Source organism: Strix aluco, chromosome Z, assembly GCF_031877795.1.
Source record: "Strix aluco isolate bStrAlu1 chromosome Z, bStrAlu1.hap1, whole genome shotgun sequence".
Taxonomy (NCBI): domain Eukaryota; kingdom Metazoa; phylum Chordata; class Aves; order Strigiformes; family Strigidae; genus Strix; species Strix aluco.
In genome coordinates, this window is record NC_133971.1 from 23,726,174 (window position 1) to 23,740,879 (window position 14,706).

The 14,706-nt window shown below is 43.6% G+C and overlaps 1 protein-coding gene across 7 annotated transcripts in view; it reads right to left on the reverse strand.

Annotated features, from left to right (window-relative positions):
- Positions 1 to 14,706, reverse strand: part of PALM2AKAP2 (PALM2 and AKAP2 fusion) — a 270,772-nt gene that overhangs the window by 99,297 nt on the left and 156,769 nt on the right. The window contains exon 1 of one of the 7 annotated variants that reach the window (XM_074811967.1): positions 960 to 981. The exons of the other annotated variants lie outside the window; for them this stretch is intronic. The gene's annotated coding sequence lies outside the window, so the exon portion shown is untranslated. Of the gene's footprint in view, positions 1 to 959; positions 982 to 14,706 lie in introns of those variants that run through there. 7 annotated transcript variants of the gene reach the window in all.

Here is a 14,706-nt window from a genome sequence, read left to right on the forward strand (position 1 = left end):
ACCAATGTTTGAGAAGTTTACGCTGCAGTGGTCCTAAGCAGAAGCCAAATAAAAAGAAAATATTTAAAACCCATGCTTTGCTGTTACTGAGGGATCTAAAAATAGAAAGACTTGGAACAAAGGTACCGGAGATTTTCTGTTAAAAAAGGGGAGTCCAGGAAAAACTGAGATGGCCATGAAAAAAACATGCTGATTAAAAAATAATTACGTCACGGGTTTCTCAGGATCTTACCAAACCCCCTCCACGCCACCACCGCGGCTCTCACCCCCCCCGCTGCCCCCAGCCCGGCCGGCTCCCGCGCACCGCGGCCGCTCCTCGGGGAGGGCTGCAAAGGCCCCCCCGGACCCCCACACGGCAGCCGAGGCGGGGGAAGAGCCGCCCCTCCACCTGCGGACACTGCGGGGGTGCGCGCACAGACCTGGCTTTCTGTGCCCGGCCCCTCCGCCCCGTCCAGCACCCCCCGGCGGTCCGCGGCCCCCCGCACCCCCACGTCGTGAGCCCCTCCCGTCCCTAGGGAATGTGCACGCGCGGGGGGTCCCGCGGGCGCGAGGCTGGCGGGCACACCTCGCGGGGTGGGCGAGGACAAGGGCAGGCGTGCGTGGTTCCCCCTAGCACCCCCCCTTGCCTCTCCCTCCCCCCCTTTTCATTCTCCCTTCCCTTCCCCTCCTCGCCTCTCTCTCCCTGCGTTTCCATCTTCCCTCCTCGCCTTTCTCCGGCCCCTTCTCGCGTCTCTACCGCCCCCCCCACCCCTTACCTCCCCCTCCCCACTTTGCTTCCCTCCCCCACCGGCATTTCCACCTTTGCCCCCCGCTCCCGCAGCCCGCCCGCAGCCCGCCGAGGGCCAGACAACTCGCCGGGGCCGCAGCCCCCGCCGTCTCCCTTCCCTCCGCGCAGACAGACAGACAGACAGAAGGACGCGCGGACACACACGCGCGCGCACCCCCGCGCACACAGCTACCTCTCCAAAGCGCGCCCGCTCCGCCGGCGCGCAGCCCCGGCACGTCGGGTGTCCCTTCCTCCTCTCTTCCTCCTCCTCCTCCCCTTCCCTCCCCGCCCGCCCCTTCGCCGACGCCAGGAAGAGGGGGGCAAAGCCACCGCCCGCCCCGCCCCGCCGCGCCCCGCCCCGCCTCGTCCCGTCCCGCGGCGAGATGCGCCCCGCGCGGAGGCTCCGCGCATCCCCCCCGGCTGCCGTCCTGCCGCGGTCGGGTTACCCGCCGGCTGCGAGCCCTCTCCTGTTACGATGCCCGCGCCGGGAGGGAGGGGAGGAAGGAGCCGAGCCCCGGGGGGGCCGGGCCCGGGCCCGCGGGAAGCAGCGCGGCGGCGGCGGCTCCGCGGCCCGCCTGAGGAGGGATGTGCAAAGTGGCGGCGCCCCGCCGCTGGCACCTCCGGGGGTGTCCCGAGCCCTGGGCTTCGGGGTGGGTTTGCTGTTGGTTGGGTTGTTGTTTTTTGGTTTTTTGGTTTTTTTTTTTTTTTTTAATTTTCTTTGTCGGTTTATTGGTGGGGTTTTGTTTTTTGTTTTTTTTTTTTTTTTTTCCTTGAATATATTTTAGTCAGTGGAGCTGACTTCCATGGGTTCCTCAATGTCCCCTTGAATGCAGATGTGCTTGCAGCGTTCACAGTGGGCTCTGGCAAGGTTTTCCATTGGTCTGCCACCCCTCCTGTGAGGAACCTCTGCTTTTTATTTTTGGTTTCAATACGAACTTAATTATCCCCCCAGCTCCTGTGCTAGAGAAGAACAGCTCCTAAGCCCTTCTTTTTGCTGCTCATGGGTTTGCAGACCTCTACTGTAATCCTTTTACATCATTCCTTCTGGCTGAAGAGTTGCAGATTGCTCATGGGGGGCCTTTGTCCATAGACCATTCTGTATCTCTTATCATCCTTGATGCCCTCTTGAACATCATCCTGAATCTAATAAATCCTATTTGAGATGAAGAAATACACAATATTTAAGATGTGGGCAAACCATGGATTCATACAGTGGCACAGTGATGTTTTTCTCTTAGCAATTAATATTTTATGAGGAATTTTTGAGCACAGAGCTGATGTTTCTATGGAACTGTCTGACATAACTCTGAGATTTTACTGATGCAACGGCAGCTCAGAGCCCACTATTTTACACAATTGTTTCTCCATGTGCATTATTCCACATTTACCTACACTGAATTTCTTCTGTTGCCCAGTCAGCTTCATAATGTCCTTGTGTATTTCTTCACAGTCTTTCTTATAACTGACTTGAGTAAGTTAATACCACTGATGAACTTTGCTATTTCATTCCATTCCCAGGTAACATATGTGAGAACTGGTCATTTACTCCTGTACTTTGCATTTTATCTTCTAAGCAATTACTGAGCTATACCAGGGCTTTCCCTCTTGTTGCTATCGCTGCTTAGTCTCCTTAAAAGCCTTTGTCAAGAGCCTTTAGGAAACCCAGCCTGCTATGGTAATTAGATCACCCTTATCCACATTTTTGTTGACTCTTTCAGAGACCTCTTAGAGGTTTGTTTAAGGCAGGACTTTACAGCAGCAATGTTGACCCTCCTCAGATAGATTGCATTAATCCAGGTGTCCTTTAGTTCTAACCCAGTTAGCATCTCTGTATTTGCACAGTACAGGAATGAGGTCTGCAGACCTCTAGTTCTCCATAGTCTGTATTGAAGTTTAGTGTCACATTTGCCACCCTCCACTCTTCAGGTACCAATGTTTAAATTTTGTTTGCTGCTGTTGATAATTCAGCTGCTGCACTCTCTGACGAGAACTCAGGGACACAAATGCTCACATACAGGCACATTGCTGCCCAAATGCGGTGATAGTGAAAAAGTCTTATAATAAAAGCTAATGGTATGAGGAAATAGATGTACATACAGAACTGCAGACCTGTAAGCCAGTGCTATTAATGTAAGTAAGAAGCTATCTCAATAATTAACTATATGCGGCCACTACCCTCTTTGCAAATGTATGTGTCTGAAAGCACACAGGATATGATACAGACAAAACCCCACCAAGGTCTGTGACCCAGGGAACTGTTTGCCATTCTCCATATCTGCAGCCATCTATTTTCTCTCTTGCATAGTTTGCTGTAAATTCTCTGGATCAAGGATGGCCTTTTTTAATGCATATTTTTTACTTGCCACTAGCATATGGCATGGGAAGCAGGAAGGGACATCAACCCTGAGCTGATGATGTTTCAGCTGCACCATCTAGGAATGTTCCCAGGAACGTCTGCAATTCAGTTACCTGCCCAAAGACCAACTCCCACCCTTTGTCCTTCTAGGATATGGTGCAGTTCTGCAGGGTGTGTGCTAGAACCCCAGTACAGCTTCATTCAGCCTGTTTGCAGGGAGTGGGCAGGGAGCCAAGGAAAGCTGCACCTCTGACACCTGAGGGAAGCAACTGTGCATGGACGTGCCTCACTGTTCATGCCTGCCAGCCTGCCCCACGGGTGTAAGACTCTGTACTCTCACAGATAGGTACGCCATCCAAATGGCAATGTGGGGCTGCTAAGGAGAGAGAGAGGAAGAGGAGCGTGGGTATTGCATCCCTTTTGGACGTTACACAGGTTTGACCATGTCTGTTGGGTTTTTAGAAACTTCAGCTGCTAGAAACAGAATAAGCAAATTATCACAAGGAAAGGAGGGAGGAAAATAAATTAGTCTTTTTCAGTTGCAGAAAACTTCAGAACCATGCAGAAAGGTCCCCTCCAGGCCTGCAAAACATAATTAAAATAAGCATGGTCCAGTCTCATGGTTTTTTAAGGCCTCAAGTTTTGGAAACTGACAATACTGCACTGTAGAGAAAAATGTGTGATATTCATAGCAACCAGAGATGTTACACTGCGAAAAGGGGAACTTCAGAGCTCCTTTTCCTGGGTTCCCACCCCTCTGCCCTTTGGTTCCATCAATTAACTTCTGCTCCTGCTCACTGGCCTCATACAGGGTTGGACTGAACTGTGTGACTGCAGCACAGATTTTGTTCCATTAGATAAAGCAATATCACAAATGACACTAATACTTTTTGAATATTTTTTTCTTATGACAGGGATGCATTTACCTAGTATGAACTAGGTAACACATGACTAATATACCACAGAGGAAATCAAATGTGATTTCACTGTGTATATTTTAATGAGTTTTGCTTATTGCTTCTAATTTGCATGTTCAGCAGTTACAACAGCAGAAGAAAAACTATGTCTTAAAGTTTTGTTTTAAAGATGTATTTTGTTTATGCTCTGTATTTTTTTTTACAGTATTACAGAGGGCTTGAGGTAGGGGGAAGAAGGAATTAATCTTTGCCAGAGTGCAGCTTTCCCTAATTTTTATCTTAAAGTTAAAATACCTTTACCTAAATAATGAATTGCAGGGTTAGTTGGGATTGTCCTAAAACCTCTGAAAGTAGGAGGAGTATAAAGATCAGCTGCATTAACCCATTATTTGTCAAGAAATTTAGTTATTTTTAACACTCAAGTAACAGTTCCTCACCTGTTATTCCCTTTCAGGCCTGCTTTATGTGCCCTGTGAAGTGAAAAGCGATATGTCACCCCCAGTATTACCTCATTTCTCCTCTAACAACTAACCAATGTACATCCCAAGGCTGTACTGAACATGTAGGAAAAACTGACAACAACAGATCTTGAGATTAGTGTGATGTCCTTGGGAAAGCTCAAGGAAGTGCAACCACGTATCTGAACTGCTTGTAGGAGGCTGTAAAACTGAGGATGTTTTTCTATATACATAGACTGTAGACAAGAGGACTCACGCCACTGAAGTTTGTGGGAACCACGGACATTCAACACCTCTGACAACTGGGCCACATGCTTGTGTGAGACCTTGTTATTTTACAAAAAGGCTCTTATTCCTACACTTTTTCTTCTCTGCCACATAAGATGACCTAGTTTACAATCTGCCTCTGTACAGATGTGTCCTCTTCCATGGACAGAAAGAGGACAGAGCCATTCCCAACAAACAGTGCCTGGAGTTCAGAAGGGGAAGGGACAGGGCATCTCAGGTTGGGGAGATAAAGAGAAGGAAATGAGAGACAAAGATATTTGGAGGAGAGGGGAGAGAAATACAGACAGAAGAGAGTGAAGCCATATCCGTATCTGCTGCTCCTGCTTTATCCAGAAGACAGAGGAGTTACTCAGAGTTTTTGCTTTGGGACTTTGTCAGTATATTGGAGCCGAGTTTCAGTGAGGCAGTTTTTTTTATTGTTATGCAGTGAACCTTCAAATGGAGAATAATTCAAAGGGGATACCTCTTCCTATTAGGAAGAAATTCTTTCAGGCTGCTGTTTTATAGCCCAGCATGCTGTTCTTGTTCTCTATGAACTCCCAAAGATGCTGAGAGCAGTGCAGAATAAAGAAGGGAAGGAAAATACTGTGATAATGATGCTGGATATGCCAAGCAGTTTTATAACATTTATAAAATGAAATGCAGTCCTGAAAGGTGATGCCTGATCTGGTAGCCTCCACACTGAATTTCATTGACTATGAAAAATGATTTTTGCCTGGGATGCAGATTTTTAAGTGTCTTAGATTAGCTGTCAGAAATTTTGTGATTAGATTCATTTTTCTTTCCTTGTGGTTCTGCTTATTTCTCTGACTGAAGAATACATGCAGATGAGCTGGATGAGGGAATGCACCAGCTTGTGGTAATGTGTGTGAGAAGAAAATGGTAGTTCTGTGTATTCTCTGTGCATTTATAAAACTAATGACTGCAGAGATCCATCAGCCAGTTAACAGAAGAGCTGTGGGAAGTTTGGAGATCACATTCATAAATGCTTTATGTTCAGTATGGGGTCAAAATGTTGAGTATCACAGAGGCAGGGAGCTGCTGGTAGGGAACTGACTGGAGATCCCTGTTCTATTCCTGGCGTTGCTGATGACATGTGATGTGACTGAAGGGAAGTCACTTTCCCTTATTTGTCTATATGAGTTGATGAGTTTTAGAACAGGGACTGCCTGTTAGTGGGTGTTTGGAGAATATAACAGGACCTCAGCTATGGTTAGGGAGTGCAAATACTAATGTAGTATGAACTTAAAAATTATTTTCTGAAGTTATTCAGCTGACTAACAGGCTCATTTACACACATCTATTATGTGGTGGAATAGCTTGGCAAGATCTCTATCGTCAACTAGCTACATGGGTAATCTCATTGATTTAAATGCGACTCCTTGAGTGAGTAATATTTTAGTACTGGCTCCATGAACGGTTTAGTCATCATCGGCTTACAAACTACGTGTGTAGCTCTGCCAGCACTTACCACATAGTGTAGTGTATTTTACTGCAAGCAAGTCTGTCACAGGAGTAATACCCAGTAGTAACTGTGTAATCTACACCCACATGAAAAAGTTACTCTGTTTTGCAGTTGCAAAACCAGCCAAGTTTCACTGGCATTGTGTTCTCTTTGGTTCACGGGAACTGTAAGTTCCCCTTCACAAGAAATCCAAAGAAGTATTCAGTACCTGTGATGTTGTAAGGAAGAAATTTTATTTATTGCAGCTCATGGGGATACTGCTGCATAACTGACTCATGGCTCTCCCTCCTTCTTGTGGAAAATGCAGTCATTGCAAATCTGGAGCTGTAAGGTTTCACTTAAAGCTCTTTACAGTCTTACTCCAGATAATGTTTCTGCTTTGATTACTCCTGCCTTATCTTAGTCTCTTTGTACCCTCTTTCACAATAGCCCCTGTTTCTTTCCCCTTTGTGTCTCCTTTCAGTCTGTTCCTTTTCCTAAGTGCAGAAAAAAATCCCATTCATCGTATCCCTCTTTTATTCTACAAATCCCTCTTTCAAGTCTGCTTCATCAATAACATCAACATAAGGCAGTCCTGAAAGATGGTTTTCCTGTGTCCAGCTTGCCTGATTGAGGGGCAGAGAGCGTATCTCTATATATTTTCTGAATTAATTACTGTGTGCATAGAAGAGCCATATAAATATAGCACTACTTGTTACCACAGCATTACATATTCAACATTTATATCAACTACTGGGGCAAGATAATCACAGACTACAGTACTTCAACAATTATGTACAGTTGTGTATTGTTCCTCCAACTAAACAGGCATAGCAAAAAGATTTAAAGAGCAATCATTATTTTAGAAATAGGGAACCTCTGTAACTCTTCTGTACCATACTTGAATAGCATATTCTCACAAAGAGCATTTGTCTGTGAACTAAAGAGCTTGATCCAAAGCCCAATGAAGGCTCTTCCAATGCATTCAGTGAGCTTTGGATTAAGTCCTTCCTGAGGAACAGATGCAGGGTTTTATTCACTACCACTAGAACAATAAAATTGACAAGACAAAGAATAAAGTTGTCTACGGAGAATAAAGCAGTGTTGTCCTGCAGCAGCTTAAATACATTAGGCTCTATAGTTAAAAGAAAGTCCTGTAGAGTTAGTAAAATCGTTTGTGTAGCCCATTCACAAAATAGACAGTGCAGATATGTTTAAATATCTACACAGAAACACCAAACACTGTGTATTTAACTGAGTATTCAACTTCTCAGTATTTGCAAGGACTGAGTTATAAATGTAACTATAAATTCCAGTTGTGAAAACAAAGATAACACAGAAATAGTTTGTTGCCATTAATCATCAAAACTGTGATGGAAGAGAGAGCTGGAATTTTTTTTATGCCATGGCTCTTAGATGGATCCGAAGTGTTTACTGAGACCTCAGCTAGAGACAGGCTTTCCTTTAGTAAGTTTATGCCATTCAACATAATGATTTCTTATCTGGCCAGTAGATGTTATCAAAATGTAAGCAATAATGAGTGTTGAGGAGCAGAGACATTTGCCCCTGCAGGAAAAACTGTGGCCAGAGTCACCCCAGGAAAAAGCGTCTGACAAGGGAGATAGATAAGCAACTGTGGGAGACACGAGAGACTAGAATGAAGTAAAAGTGACAGCAAATGAGAAGAACAGTTAGCAGAAACTAAGCTGGGTGGGAACCTGAGACTTGCAGCAGAGGCAAAATATGAAGGGAATCTGATCAGAGACTTTCAAAAGGTCTGGGTAGATCTTGTAAAGAGATCTAGTGGGAGAGAGAGAGTGAAAGCAGCATACAAAACAGGCTGTTTTTTTGAAACACCTGCATGGATTTATGTAGAAAGTAGAAACTGGTAAAGGAACCTGGATTAGAAGAGATTGCAGTCACAGCAAAAAAAGACCCTTGTGATGAATACATGGCGCGACAGCTGGATTTTGAAAGAGCTGAGGAATGGGCAGGGTCTGGTGCAAGAAAGTGTGATGAGCAGAAAAGGATGTTACTCAAAACATTTTATACCAGGAAAGAGAAAGGGAATCAAAAGCTGACAAATAGTATCACACAAAACTATTTCTATAACTATTAAAAATAATACCATTTAAATTTTACCTGCTCATGTTTAAATGTTCTTAACTTTTTCAGCTCACAAGTAGCAGCCTCAGAAACAAGTCACTACTCTTAAATCCTTTACATTTAATTACCAGGCAAAGCCAACACAGTGCTTACTCCAGTTCCAAACATTAACTAAATGCAGAAAGTCACCTATTTTCATGCCATCTTTTCCTGGAGGGTTGCTGCAAGGTGTGCTCTGACAATTACGGAGAAGTTAAATCCTTCTGTCTTTGCTTTTACTCTTACATGAGGAACCCTGCCAGCCTCCAGGGACTGAAATCCCTGCTACATCGAAGAACAGCAAGACTCTCTCACCATACTCCTAACATTTCCACCCTTATGTTGCTACAGCCTTAATGAATGGTCCTGCTAATTCTTTATGCCTTTTAATCTTCTGAATTTTGCACATTGAAATACAAATCTTCAGTCGTTAAGCTGCCTCCACCATGTGTTTTACTGAGCCCTCCTTATATTCAAGGCTGGATACTTGTTCCTGGTGTTAAATGCCTCCAACTGGGATGTGTCATTTGCTGCAGGGTGGATGGCAATACTAGAAATGATTAAGTGAGAAAACTAAACCTACCTGAAGGTCTTCAGAAAGCCAGAGACAAGTAGATAATAAGAGAAGACATTCTTTCTCATATGACAATGAATTTTTTCCCCCCCTTAAACAATATCACAGTTTCTTAGATGTGTCCCTTTCTTGAACTAGAAAGGGAACAAGCCCAATGACTAAACCTGTGGCCAGCCTGAAGGACTGGCTGTCCCTGCAATAAGCTGAGGTCTCAGCTTCACTGCATTTTCGGATCATCAGAAGTGAAATCAGGCAAAATGAAACTGTAATGAGATGATAATACAAGCTGATTGTAGGTCTGCTAATTAAAAATACACAGTATTCTTTATGGAAATCCAGCTCTGCACTATGAAACTGCTGTGCATTTTAATGTCTAACTCACATACTGTTGAGCAGGCAATCTTATTTGTCTTTGGATACGAAGATAGGTGGGCATGTTTTACACAGGTGTTACTTTGCTTTGACAGCTTCCATGCAGAGCCACAGAAATAAAATTACAATGCCAGAGGTCAAACATAATGTCTCTGATCACTTTGAATGACTGGTGATCCTCTGGCTTTCCTGATGAACATTACCTGCCTCAGTCATGATAAGAAGATGCACTCCAGAGCAATTAGCAGAGACTATAATTGAAAATGAACTCTTAGCTGTGTGCTATGACATGCAGCTCAGTAGCTCAGATGAATCCTCCTCTCCGTTACTCAGCCCAGCTCCACTGACTTCAGCACATAGTGAGCTGTGGCAAGGACCAGGGATGGAGAGCGACCTCGGAAACCAGGGGTGAGAGCTGGCAGCAGCCAACTGGGGAAACCATCAGCTGCAGAAAATAAATATTTTACTGCCTTGTACCTTGCCTTGGATTTTTACTGCATACTCTGAATTTCATCAGCACCCCTCTATGGCTGGTATAGCAGTGAGATATGTCCTAAACTGCCTGAAGGGTCAGGGTAGAGGAGATATAAGGTCATGCAGGCTTACACTTCGAAAGATGATCAGGGGTTTTTGCTGCCTGGCCTTACAAGCTTCAGATACATGTACTGTGCAGAAAGAGTATCTCCCTTTTAAACTACTCCAGAGTGCTGAAAATATCAAAGCCTCTGTCAGCTTTTGACTGGAAAAGGGGAAACATAAGCCCCATTTTTAAAAAGGGAAAAAAAAGGAAGACCTGAGGAACTACAGGCCAGTCAGACTCACCTCTGTGCCTGGTAGGATCATGGAGTGGATCTTCCTGGAAACAATGCTAGGGCATATGGAAAATGAGGAGGTAATTGGTGACAGCCAACATGGCTTCACTAAGGGGAAATCATGTCTGACAAATTTGGTGGCCTTCTATGATGGGGTTATAGCATTGGTGGATAAAGGAAGAGCCACTGACGTCATCTGAAAAGCTTTTGACACTATCCTGCACAACATCCTTGTTTCTGAATTGGAGAGACATTGATCTGACAGATGGACCACTCAGTGGTTAAGGAATTGGCTGGATGGTCACACTCAAAGAGTTGCGGTCAATGGCTCAATGTCCAAATGGAGAGCAGTGGCATTTCTCAGGGGTTGGTGTTGGGACCAGCGCTGTTTAACATCTTGCTGCTGCCATGGACACTGTGACTGAGTGCACCCTCGGCAAGTTTGCTGATGACACCAAGCTGTGTGTGTGGTGCGGTCGACACACTGGAGGAAAGGGATGTGCCATCCAGAGGGACCTTGACAAGCTTGAGAGGTGGGCCCGTGCAAACCTCATGGAGTTCAACAAGGCCAAGTGCAAGATGCGCTCATGGGTCAGGCCAATCCCAAGCACAGACACAGGCTGGGCGATGAGTGGATTGAGAGCAGCCCTGCAGAGAAGGACTTGGGGGTATTGGTGGATGGAAAAGTGAATATGAGCCAGCAATGTGTGCTCACAGCCCAGAAAGTCAACCATGTCCTGGGCTGCATCAAGGGAACTGTGGCCAGCAGATCGAGGGAGGGGATTCTCCCCCTCTGCTCCACTCTCTTGAGACCCCACCTGGAGTACTGTGTCCGGTTCTGGGGCCCCCAACATAAGAAGGACATGTATCTGCTCAAATACATCCAGAGGAGGCCACGAAGATGCTCAGGGGGCTGGAGCACCTCCCCTGTGAGGACAGGCTGAGAGAGTTGGGTGTGTTCAGCCTGGAGAGAAGAAGGATCCGGGGAGACCTTATAGCAGCCTTCCAGTACTTAAAGGGGGCTACAGGAAAGATGGGGAGGGACTCTTTATCAGGTGGTGTAGGGATAGGATGAGGGGTAACGGTTTTAAACTGAAAGAGGGTAGATTCAGATTAGATATAAGGAAGAAATTCTTCACTGTGAGGGTGGTGAGACACCGGAACTGGTTGCCCAGAGAGGCTGTGGCTGCCCCCTCCCTGGCAGTGTTCAAGGCCAGGTTGGACGGGGCTTTGAGCAACCTGGGCTAGTGGAAGGTGTCCCTGCCCGTGACAGGGGGTTGGAACTACATGATCTTTAACATCTCTTTCAACCCAAACCATTCTATGATTCTATGATTCTGAGTTATCTGTAAAGTTTCCAGCCACAATGCATTCATGGCAGCAGAGTGAGGGGGAGGATGAGGGGAAGGGATTGTATCCTGCATCCATTTGGATTTTTTTTGTTTTTAAACAGCTGCCTAATGAAATTAATTAATCTTTCCAGAAATTCCTGGGCTCAATGAGGTTCTTTGGTGATACAATCTTTCATAAAACCAATGAAAGAGCAAACTGAAGTTCTACATCTCTAATAAAATTGTCCAGCAAAATAGCAGCATCCTTTTCATTGAAAGACAAATTCTTTCAGCCTACTGCTGATTCTTTTATGGTCATAAAAGTTTTGTTGAAAATAGGAGTTGTTCACCAAGATAATCTCCCCATGTCTTGTACAGCAGTGTTGCAGAGAAACCAAATGGTGTATATGTAAGTCTTCTTCCTTGTTACTAGTAAGCAGTTATGATGGTGGAAAAATAAAGGAAAACAGCTGCAGTTTATGCTACTCCCACACACATACACATTCTCCTTTTTGAGCAATAGCTGCAAGAAAGACTCAGTAACAGTGTACATGGTATTCTGAACCTGCACTCCAAAAAGAGCTGCAGGCATAACAGGATGTGTTTTAAATGCAACAATGAAGAGGCAGCATTTTGCTATTTAGAAAAGAAGGAAGAAACAAAAAACTCCAAGATCGTTCACAAACTTTGGCTTGTTCAACAATAGGTCCAGCTTGGCTACTTCTGAGTACATTACATGGAGTGGCTCTTTGGGAGGACCATATTTTTCCTTTCTTGTAAGGGAGAGTATTACTTTGCTTCATGGCTAGTATCAAGTGTAACACTTATTTACTGATCCATATCCTGTCTTCATTGGTTGTGAATGTCATTACCTATTAGATATAAGAGTTTTCTATGCTTTGTTGAAACCTATGTAGTTACCATTGACTTGAACCATACAGTTAAGAGCAGAGTCTGGGCTTAGGGGTAGCTTGTTGCTTCTTGTTACTAGCTTGTTAAAGTTAAAGGAAATTTTATGATGGCCCAGGTCTCCACCTGGAGTAAGTAGGCTATTGAAAATAACAGCAATATGCAGATTTCTATTTTGTGATTTCTATTAATTGAGATTCTACTTTCTCTTGGTATCATCAAAAAAATATTGCACCTAGGTCTGTGTAGATTCTTTTCAGAGTTAATCTAAAATTGATGGTTTTCTTATATGAAAATAACATTGCCCATTTGACTGTTTAGAGGCAGAAGGGACAATTGTTTTGGGCTTGTCTTTCTCAGCAAATTCAAGCTCAGAAGAGTTTATACTGAGCTGTTCCATATAGTCTTTGCCTCAAACACCAGGCTTCTCCCTTCCACTAATAGTCAGGAAGTTATTAAAAAAAATTTCAGTGCTTCATCATTTGCTATGACTAAATTAATTTTCTTCTATGCTGGTAAAGATACTCTCATGGACTTTACTGACTTTCCTGTGCTAGCATTTTGCTGATTCTCTTCATGGTGCGTTGGTAGCAGTGCTGAATCAGCCTCCCTGTTACAAAGATCTGCCATTAAACCTTCTCCTTCAGCAGGGGATCATTATTAAAAAAACGAGACCTCTTTTTTAAAACCAGGGAGAAGACAATGCTAAGTCAGATACTGTTCTGTGTGGTGTTACTCTACCAAGCATTGGAAATACTGTGTTATTAAAACAAATTGCATTGCACAGTCATTGAACATTTTTTCCCCTCTTCCTTAAGTATGACCTTAACTTAAGCCAGAGAAAGTTAGGGACTGATTAAACTCTAGCTCAGAGTGTTCCCAGAAGTCCTACAGGTCCTGCTTGCTATATTTGAGCTGCTACAAAGCGATACTGCACTGAGCAGAGCACTGATAGCAACCAGTGCAAAATATCTGGGAACACCTGTGTAACTCCATGCTCCAGCTGCAATCAGAATGGTTTAAATATCTGACTTAACCATAACAGGAAAGTTTCATTTTCATGGCTTTGCATTATGTATTTGAACCTTCTTTTATTGTTTGTGTTGTAAATTATTTTCCTAAAGAAAGGTGGATTCTCACTGACTGATACCCCTGAGGACATGTTGATTTGCTGTTTTATGTAGATTTAACCTTAAATTTGGTCATTGTTTTCATAGCCAAGAGTATGAAATTCTGTGCTATATTGTACATTCTAAATTGTTAACCACATTTAGTCAGTTCATATTTGCTGTTTATTAGCAGATCTGTTTGTTGTGGGGTTTTGGGGTTTTTTTTTTGTTTGTTTGTTTGTTTTAAATCAGATTAGTCCAGCCCCTTTTGGATTTTATTAGCACTTAAATAAAAACTGTGTGAAATCTGGATTTTGAGGAAATTATTAGTGGTTTTTTAAATGGTAAATTAAACTAGTAAATATGATAAGAAAAATCTAAGAAAAGGTTTTCAAAACATGTTTTGCATTTACATTTTCCATGTTAAAAAAAGTTCTTGCAGGTGCTGATTTTAGCTGATTATTCACCATGACCTTTAAGATCTTAAAGCTAGCTGATCTGAGCTTCTGACACTGGTTTTTACTCATAGACCAGAAGAAGATAGAAACTTGCTGCATTTTTATCTTTAAATGCTTCTTTAAGTAAAAGAGTTAGTTATTGGGCTAAATTTAACTAACTGTAATTTAAGAAAAAATTCCACTGCTTTTATAGCAGAAGTTTGAAATATGCTTCATCAGTTTCATCTGAACCTGTTTAACAGCCTTGATTACTATTTTAATTTAATTTAAATAAATGTAAAAGATTAAAGTAAATTTAGGCATTAATATGGCCTATGTATATCCAAGTTTGCATCTTTATTTAAAAATCCAATTTTTCATAAAAAATTGTTGGAGAGGTCTTTATTTTTTAACATGGTTGGTTTTGTCTTTAGACATACATATTTCATACTCAGCAGTGTCAGCAGTCCTGAAGAAGAATGTCTTGTCCCTGTAGGAATTCACTTGCCCATTCACTCCCTTTTCACTCCCAACATCTTACCGATGAATTATAAGTTGCTGCTGTTAAAAACACATGGCTGCACACAATCACACCAAGAACGACAAAGAAAAAGGAATATGCCCATCATGCCTTTTCCAGCAAAACAGCATGTTTCCACGTGCCACCCAAGTGCACCAGGTGAGGGCAATGAATACTTCTCAGATGCTTGCCCTCCTCATGCTCATGAGCTACTCATGCACGGGTTTCCAGCAGGTGAGAGGAGGTGGGGTAGCAGGAACTGCAGGAG